The 7,794-nt window shown below is 31.1% G+C and overlaps 1 long non-coding RNA gene across 1 annotated transcript; it reads left to right on the top strand.

Annotated features, from left to right (window-relative positions):
* The first annotated feature begins 625 nt into the window (after positions 1-625).
* LOC133804146 (uncharacterized) lies at positions 626-7,052 on the top strand. The gene is made up of 4 exons (XR_009878326.1): positions 626-1,207; positions 1,988-2,473; positions 5,364-5,481; positions 6,733-7,052. It is a non-coding gene; the product is annotated as an uncharacterized LOC133804146 (long non-coding RNA).
* The last annotated feature ends 742 nt before the right edge of the window (positions 7,053-7,794 follow it).

The raw sequence follows: 7,794 nt of genomic DNA, 5'->3' as shown, positions 1-7,794 counted from the left end.
CGTTACTATGTTGCAATATAACGAAAATTCTAATACCTATTCCCTAAAATAGAAATAAATCAAAACTCACATTGCTTGTGCTAGGATGACTTGATCCTTGGATTCATGAAATTCCTAGTAACAAAATCAATTATCTATGATGACTAATCCCTCTAATAATCATAAACGTAAATTTGTAAAATACGCATTGATTCTTTGACTCTTCAAAACTCTCCAATATCTCTTCAATTGCCGAATAGTACTTCTAATGGATTTTCTAAGCTTGATTTAAAAAAATTCTGATACTTTATAGACTAATTCTCTAGGAAATTTAAATTCAAACTCAAAATTATCTCTCCTAGAATATCTCAATAAATATCTTAAATATCTAACTAAAATATCTCCATAAATATCTAATTAAAATATTTCCATAAATATCTGAAATATCTAACTTAAAATATCTTCAAATTTATCTCCAATAAAAGAAACTAAATAAACTAAACTAATCAAAATTTCCATATATTTCAAATCCTTAATATCTTTTTTTTTTAAATTGAGCATAATATCCTTAATAAATTTGAAAATTCCATTATTAAAAATAATGGGCCATTTCTCTTATATTCTTATTTCTAAGAAACTTCACTACAACAAAAACTACTTTCCACAACACATAATTATAAACTACTTTCCACACCACATAATTATAAGTCTTTTGAAAATGCATTGTAATATATACTATGTAAAAAGTGGTAAAGTAATAGAAATAAAATTAAAAAAAAAAACAGCCTACCCCGATACCTTTTTTCCCATTCTCCTTCTCGTCTCTTTCTATTCCCTTCGCCCTAGCCACCACTCCCGTAGCCACCATCATCCTCAGCTCCGACCACCTAACCGCCATCCTCCTAACCATTTTTCTCCAAGCCAAGCTCCAAATCTCAGGCACTCGTGAACCCAACTCCCGAACCAAGTGACCCCAGGTGCGAGCCCACCTCTGTGTGCCTTTGACCAGTGCGACTTCCATTCGCGAGCCACCACCAGGCGCGATTCTGCACTCGTTCCCCTGTAGAGCCCCGAGTGTGCACCAAGCCAGGGCCTAGATTCCACAAGCCCAGGCGTGCCTCCCCTTAATGCGAGGCCATGTGTGTCTCCAAGAAAACTCCTGCATCGAGAGCTCCATCGCACCCAGAAAAAAATCGACACCGACCCCAGCTTTGTGAGCTCCTGGAAGGTATTGAATTTATTTATTTAGTTTTTTCCCCTTATCTTGTCTCATTAGTTCTCAGGCAAACTTGCATTAAGCTTTTTAAAATTGTTCATGGATTAGAAAATAATTCATTTGCAGGGTGTATACTGCATACCTAGACTTTAAAAGTGTATACTGTAGACATTCGTTTTGCATTAAAAAAGAGCATTACAGAACTTTTTATGATCTGCAGTTGGCTGTGGCTTTTTTGTTGTTGTGGATATACTCGGGTCTCCATTGCCCCTGTTTTTTTATGCACTACCATTCTAACTTTGGCCCTTTTAACTTTCAAGTGTCTCATTTTACCATTGAATATTTTTTCTTGGGTAACAAGTCCATTATTTGTTCATAAATTTTATGAATATATGTAGAATATAAGTCTCCTTGGAATGGAATTCTGTTTCGGTGACCATTGTGTTCAGATTCTCAGTTTGAGATAAGAATCTGTAGTTACTGGGTTCTCTTATTTTATATTTGATATTAATCTTTTCAAAGTAAGTTTGATTAATATTTTATATGGTGTTGATTTTTTCTTTAGTTAGTAACAAGTAGACGTTGAATAGATTTTGTATAGTTGATCCATTCTATCATTCTCGCCAATTAATTTTTTTTGGATTATTCTTTCAACCATTATTTATATATATATATTTTTTGTATTCTTCATAGTTGACTTCAATGGAACAAATAATTTTTTTCCCTCATTTTTTAATTTCTTTTGGGTGATATAATGGAGCTGTTGTTTCTTGAATGTTGATTCTGTTGCAGGAGTAGGTGGGAGTCCTAGAATTATCCAGGAGCTGTAGGAGAAGTCAAATTTTCCTTCGTACAGTAGTATAAAGAAGTGTTCAGTATGGATATGGTGATTTGAGCTTCAAGTGACGGTGGTATTTTTTTCCAAGGGAAGTCTAGTAACCAGAAATGGATTTTGGGTCGTTGGTATGGTATTGTTGCCCTGTGGAAAATGGATTTTGGACTAAAGCAGTTGAGAATGCCTTTGGTGCTTACACACCATGTGGGGTTAACTCCTTAGTGGTGGCTGTTTCTCATCTGGTTCTTCTAGGCCTGCGCTTCTATTGAATATGGAGGATGAAGAAAGATGTTACAGTTCAACGGTTCTGTTTGAGGTCCAATCTTTATAATTCTGCGTTGGCATGTTTGGCTACTTATTTTGCTGCTAAGCCTCTGTTCAGATTGATAATGGGATTTTCAGTGCTGAATTTGGATGGGCTGCCTGGTCTTGCACCTTTTGAGGTATGTTTTTGTGATATGCTCTATATTTTTTCTGCATATGAACTTTTCGGACTTTCACCTTTCAGCTTTAGAATTTTATTGATGCTTCATAGCTTTAACAGGTTTCCCCTGAAAAAAGAGAGGAAAAAGTGTAATCTTTTGGATGTTGTTTTAGACATAGTTCACACTTCACATAAGCTCATGTTTTATTGTAGGGTTGTGTTGGACATAATGTTCTTTTAGGTGATTCATTGGGTATTTTTTATTTTTATTTATTTCTTTGTCATGTAATGTTTGAACTTCTCTGCAAATCTGTACTGCAGCACTGGTTTTTGTTCAATTCTTTGATTGTTGTTGTTTGTTGTTCTCTTAGACTTGTAAAATTGTAGTGACATGTAAACCTAAGAGGCATTATTGTCTTAAAACTTTTGATTGTTTGTCCTGTATATGAGACAAGAATTCTGTATCTAATACGTTTTGCGTGTGAGTTGTACTGGCCAAATGTGAGATTTAAGTTGAGATCTGGAAGGAGTTTTACCATAATGAGTATAAATGACTTCATGGAAAACTTAAAATTAGGATCAACTTTATGTTTGGTTCTAGTGGGCTTCTTACTTAGGGATAGTTCAAAAGTGTTCTTCTTCTTTGTATTTTTTTGAGCTGAAAGCATGCTGCATAAACTTTATTGCGTGGTCCTCTCTTGATGATGGCTTGTCTTATGTTTTTATAAGTATTTTGTCTTTGTAACAAAAGCTATCTTTGAGTTGGTATCAAGTCTCTATTCTGTTTTTTGTGTGAGTGAACTGGATATCATCATTCTTTTTTTTTTTTTTTTTTACTTGGGGAGGGTGGATTTGAACTTGGGACCTCCTCTTGTGAGGACTAATGTATTACCACTAGGCTATTTCTATGGCCACGATATTATCATTCTTAGCAATCTGATTATTGGCCAGCATGCGATTCAGGTGTTAGTTTATTTGTTTCTTATGTATATATGTATTTCTTTGTTTTGAAAAGTGCGACTTAATGTTCAAGATTTAGCACAAGGCATGTATATAGTCCATGCAAGAGTACTTTTTTTTAAAAAGAAACAACTTTGTATTAATAGTTAATGAAATACAATGTTTGGGAAATCATATGTGATCTCTCATAAAGTACATTTAAATGAGAGCTTTTTAGCCCATGCAAGCATGTTTAACTTAGCTCTCGTAATCAGTTCCCTTAAATTTTGACTTCATCTTGTGTCCTCTTTCAATAGATAGTTTCTGTCATAATCGAGGCACTTGCTTAGTGTTCTATGCTGGTTATGATTGGTCTGGAGACCAAAGTCTACATCTATGAATTCTGGTGGTTTGTGAGATTTGGAATCATGTATGCTTTAGTAGGGCATATCGTAATGCTCAATCTCATTATTCCTTTGAAGGAATTTTACAGTAGGTAAGTTGTCTTATTGAAATTTATTGACTATTTGTTAGGTATCAAATGTTCATACGAAGTCTAACTATTTGTTAACTCTGTTTACAAAATGTGCAAAGAATTCATTTGTGGGTTTCACTATTATATATAATTAATAATTCATTTGTCAAGAAAAGAGTGTTTCGTTACATGGCTTGTCAAGGGTGCTTTAAATTTAAACATTAAACTAAAAGAAGCTCTCATAGAAAGCATGTTGTAGAGTAATTTGCAATGATTTTTTAGAATGATTTCTTTGGTTTCATTTTTGTTGTAAGACAGTACAATCTGATTTAACAACTCCTTTAGGTTTGGTCTTTGCTTTAGTTTATATTTTGCGTACTTTGATAGAAAAGTTTAGATAATTAGATTGGTCATGTGTTCTACGTAGCACCCAACTCACAAGAGCATAAGGTGCTATTTGAGGTTTTGAGAGCTGTTGAGGAGACAGAGGTCTTCCTTGATAAGTAAAAGGATATTCTTGTGAACAAGGTGTCTCTATTAGTTTTTAATATATATTTATACATATACATATATATTAATACATATATATTAATATATATTGTATTTCTTTATGCATAATGAATTTATGTTTTAAAAGAATGGAGAATACCATGAAGCACTAGGGAAATGGGAGAGTGCTCTTATGCATGGAGTGATTTGAAAACAACTTCTTGTTTGATGTTGCCTTTTGTGGTTTGGTTTAAGCTATTATCGTATGCATGTGGAGGACTGATTATAGAGGCTTGGGCATGTCTAGTTTCGTACTCTACTCATTTAAAGTTAATTTTTTTGATGAATTGATAACCCGATTGATATGTGATAATGATTTCATGGTTCTTATTATGCTTAGATGACTTAATGTCATATATAAGAAATTTGTATATTTTTTGTGTTAAAGGAATTTTTTTCAATTCAAATTGAATGTTCGACTCTTTATTGAATATCCTGGTATTGCTTGAGTTTCTAGCTGAACTGATCTATGTGAAAAATCAGTGCAAGGGGAGAAAAAGCGAGAGGAAAACAGAGGAAGAAACTTGTTCATTGGTTAAACGTTGCTTGTTTTTTTTCTTTCTTTTTCTTTTTCATAGAAGTATACTGTAGCATTTTTTTCTTTCATTATATTATATTTGGATCATCATATGAAAATTTTGATCTATTGAGTTGTTGCTTTTAGACATAAAATCATTGTTTTGCTTGTTGATTTTAGAAATTTGAGTCTTCAATAAAAGACTAAAATATACTTTCACTCATTGTTTTGCTTGCTGATTTTAGGAATTTGAGTCTTCAATAAAAGTCTAAGGTATACTTTCACTCAGATTTGCCTAAGGTATAAAAGGCACATACATATTTAGATGGATACTGTAATTTCACAAGCTCAAGTGACATTTGGTTCTCTGTTCTTTGGTTTTTCATGTATATGAAAATTTCTCTGATTTTTTTTATTTTGGTTTGATAGAACTACTTGGTGCAACATCAGTAGATGCTTAAGGTGAGGCCCAATATTTAACCAATGAGATGTTCAAGAAACCATTTCTGAGATTTTCAACAACTTTCTTTTGATTGGAAAATCGGAGGTCAGTATATTGAACTATGATTATCTTTCTATGATGGTTTAAGATTCTCTTAATGTATATAAGATGAACATATGCATGTTCTCACCTGTACAAGACCATAGAGATGGTTTATGTTTGCTAGTGCTTTTCTTGGAATTTTCTTTGATAATGCAATCACGTGAACAAAATTCTAGTATGGTTCTAAACTTGATTCCAAATACAGTAGTCCTGTCTTGCATTATCTGAAGCTCCAGAACCAAGCTCAAGATAAGGATGAGAAACTTAATTGGTAGATACTCCAAATTTTCATTTTGACTGCAGATAGTATTACCATGATTTAGAATAAACTGCATATAAAATTGGTATAAGACCTTGTAATATTTGATTGTTGATAGTAGATTGAAAAAGATTGCCCTCTTATGGTGTTGTTCTTGATTTTTTTTGTTTGTTTGTGTTCTCTGATTTGATCTTGTTTTGAGGTTTTGAGGCAAAATGGTCTTACATTTACTTAGCATGGCTGCTGAAATTAGCTTTACTTAGCATGGCTTGAAATTTATATATTTGGTCTTTGATTATAAGCCCTGTTTATTTTATAAAACAATCTGCACCTTCTTGTTGATTAAGATTCTAGGTCCTGTATATGGAGGTGTCACTTAGCTCTCTTCCTAGATAAAAGAGTCTAAGTTGTGGAGTATTACTAACATATTGGATTTATTGCATTGCAATTTAATATTTTTATGATCATGATTTTTTGTAGCTTTTGTGTTGTAAAGACTATTGTTTCTTTGTTCTTCATCAATTAAATTGAACCTTTAGTGCAGAAATTAGCTATAAATGACTTTATTACTACAAAATTATTCTATAAATGATTTTATTACTAAAAAATTTATCTATTAAGTGGTAGATCTGATATGGTTTGCTATGAGTCTGTTAGTCTTACTCTAATTTTTAGCTCATTACAAGTGTTGAATCACAAATATTCAACACTTGCATATATTTCGATAAAATTTAGTTCATTCATTCTCTATTCTCTCTGATGATATGTGCACACAAACATTTTAGACATGACATGCCTTTTTAAACCAGTGAATAATTTTTTGGTTAGAAATAGTAGATTCTTTCTTGATTGGATATTTTTTTTACTAGTATAAATGCTTGTTCAACATTAACCGATATGCAATCCAAGATTATGATAGTATTATTGACTAATTTAAATGAATGGTATGATATTTCATGACCTCATTAGTTTTTCTTTTATGTTTTATTTACCAGATTCAACAAGTGAAGTGCAAAAGAAAATCTGATTTGGAAGGCTTTGGTGTGCTGGCATTTGGATGATCATGAATTCCTACCTCTATTTTTGAATATGCAATTGTTTAAGACTATTTTGTTGACTATTGTTAGAATGTTTTGTTTATGTTAATTAGGCATTGTTGAATATCACAAGACTTTTGGATTATTTTTTAGATGATCTTGAATGTATTCTGACACAATTATTTGGTTATATGTGTTATGAACCATATAATTGGTACTCAAAAATATATTTGTACAATGTTAATGGTGTCTTAGGTATATTAAATGAAGCAGATTTGAATTAAAGAAATAAAAAATAATTATAGTTTACAAGTTTATATATTAATAATTCAAGCTTATCCAAATATTAGAATAATACAAAAAATGTGTTATTGTATCTTTTACAATAACACTGGTTTATAAGCATAAAATTATGTTATGCAAATTATTTTCTATAAATGAAGATATAATGAGAATATAAACTTATCTAAATATTAAAATAATACGAAAAATGTGTTATAATATCTTTTACAATAACACTTTTTATAAGTAAAGAATTTTGTTATCCAAACTTCATTATATAATACAAAAAATGTGTTATACTAAAGTGTAGTATAACATAAATTTAGAAGTATTAAAATGTGTTATATAATCGACTATAAATAATATAATTAAACACTTATCTATTTATTAAAATAACACAGAAAGTGTGTTATCGTTGACAGTATAATAACACATCTGTATAACAATGATAAAGTGTTATGAAAAGTACCCTGACCTACGATAACATAGTCGGTCTTATCAAAAAGTGTTATGGTATGTTTTGATAACACATTTTTGGTCTTATTAAAAGTATTTTTTCTTGGAGTGCTTCTTTAAATAACTTTAGTATTTTCTATACTTAGAAAAATACCATATATTCTAGTTCTATGCAATTATCTCAGTTTTCTATACTTACTAAACTAATACCACAAACAGAAGTATTATTTTTAAATATACCAAAAAATAAATAAACACATCATAACAAAACACATAAGTAAA

The sequence above is a fragment of the Humulus lupulus genome, chromosome X (assembly GCF_963169125.1).
Source record: "Humulus lupulus chromosome X, drHumLupu1.1, whole genome shotgun sequence".
Taxonomy (NCBI): Eukaryota; Viridiplantae; Streptophyta; class Magnoliopsida; order Rosales; family Cannabaceae; genus Humulus; species Humulus lupulus.
This window is presented reverse-complemented; position numbering and strand designations above follow the sequence as displayed.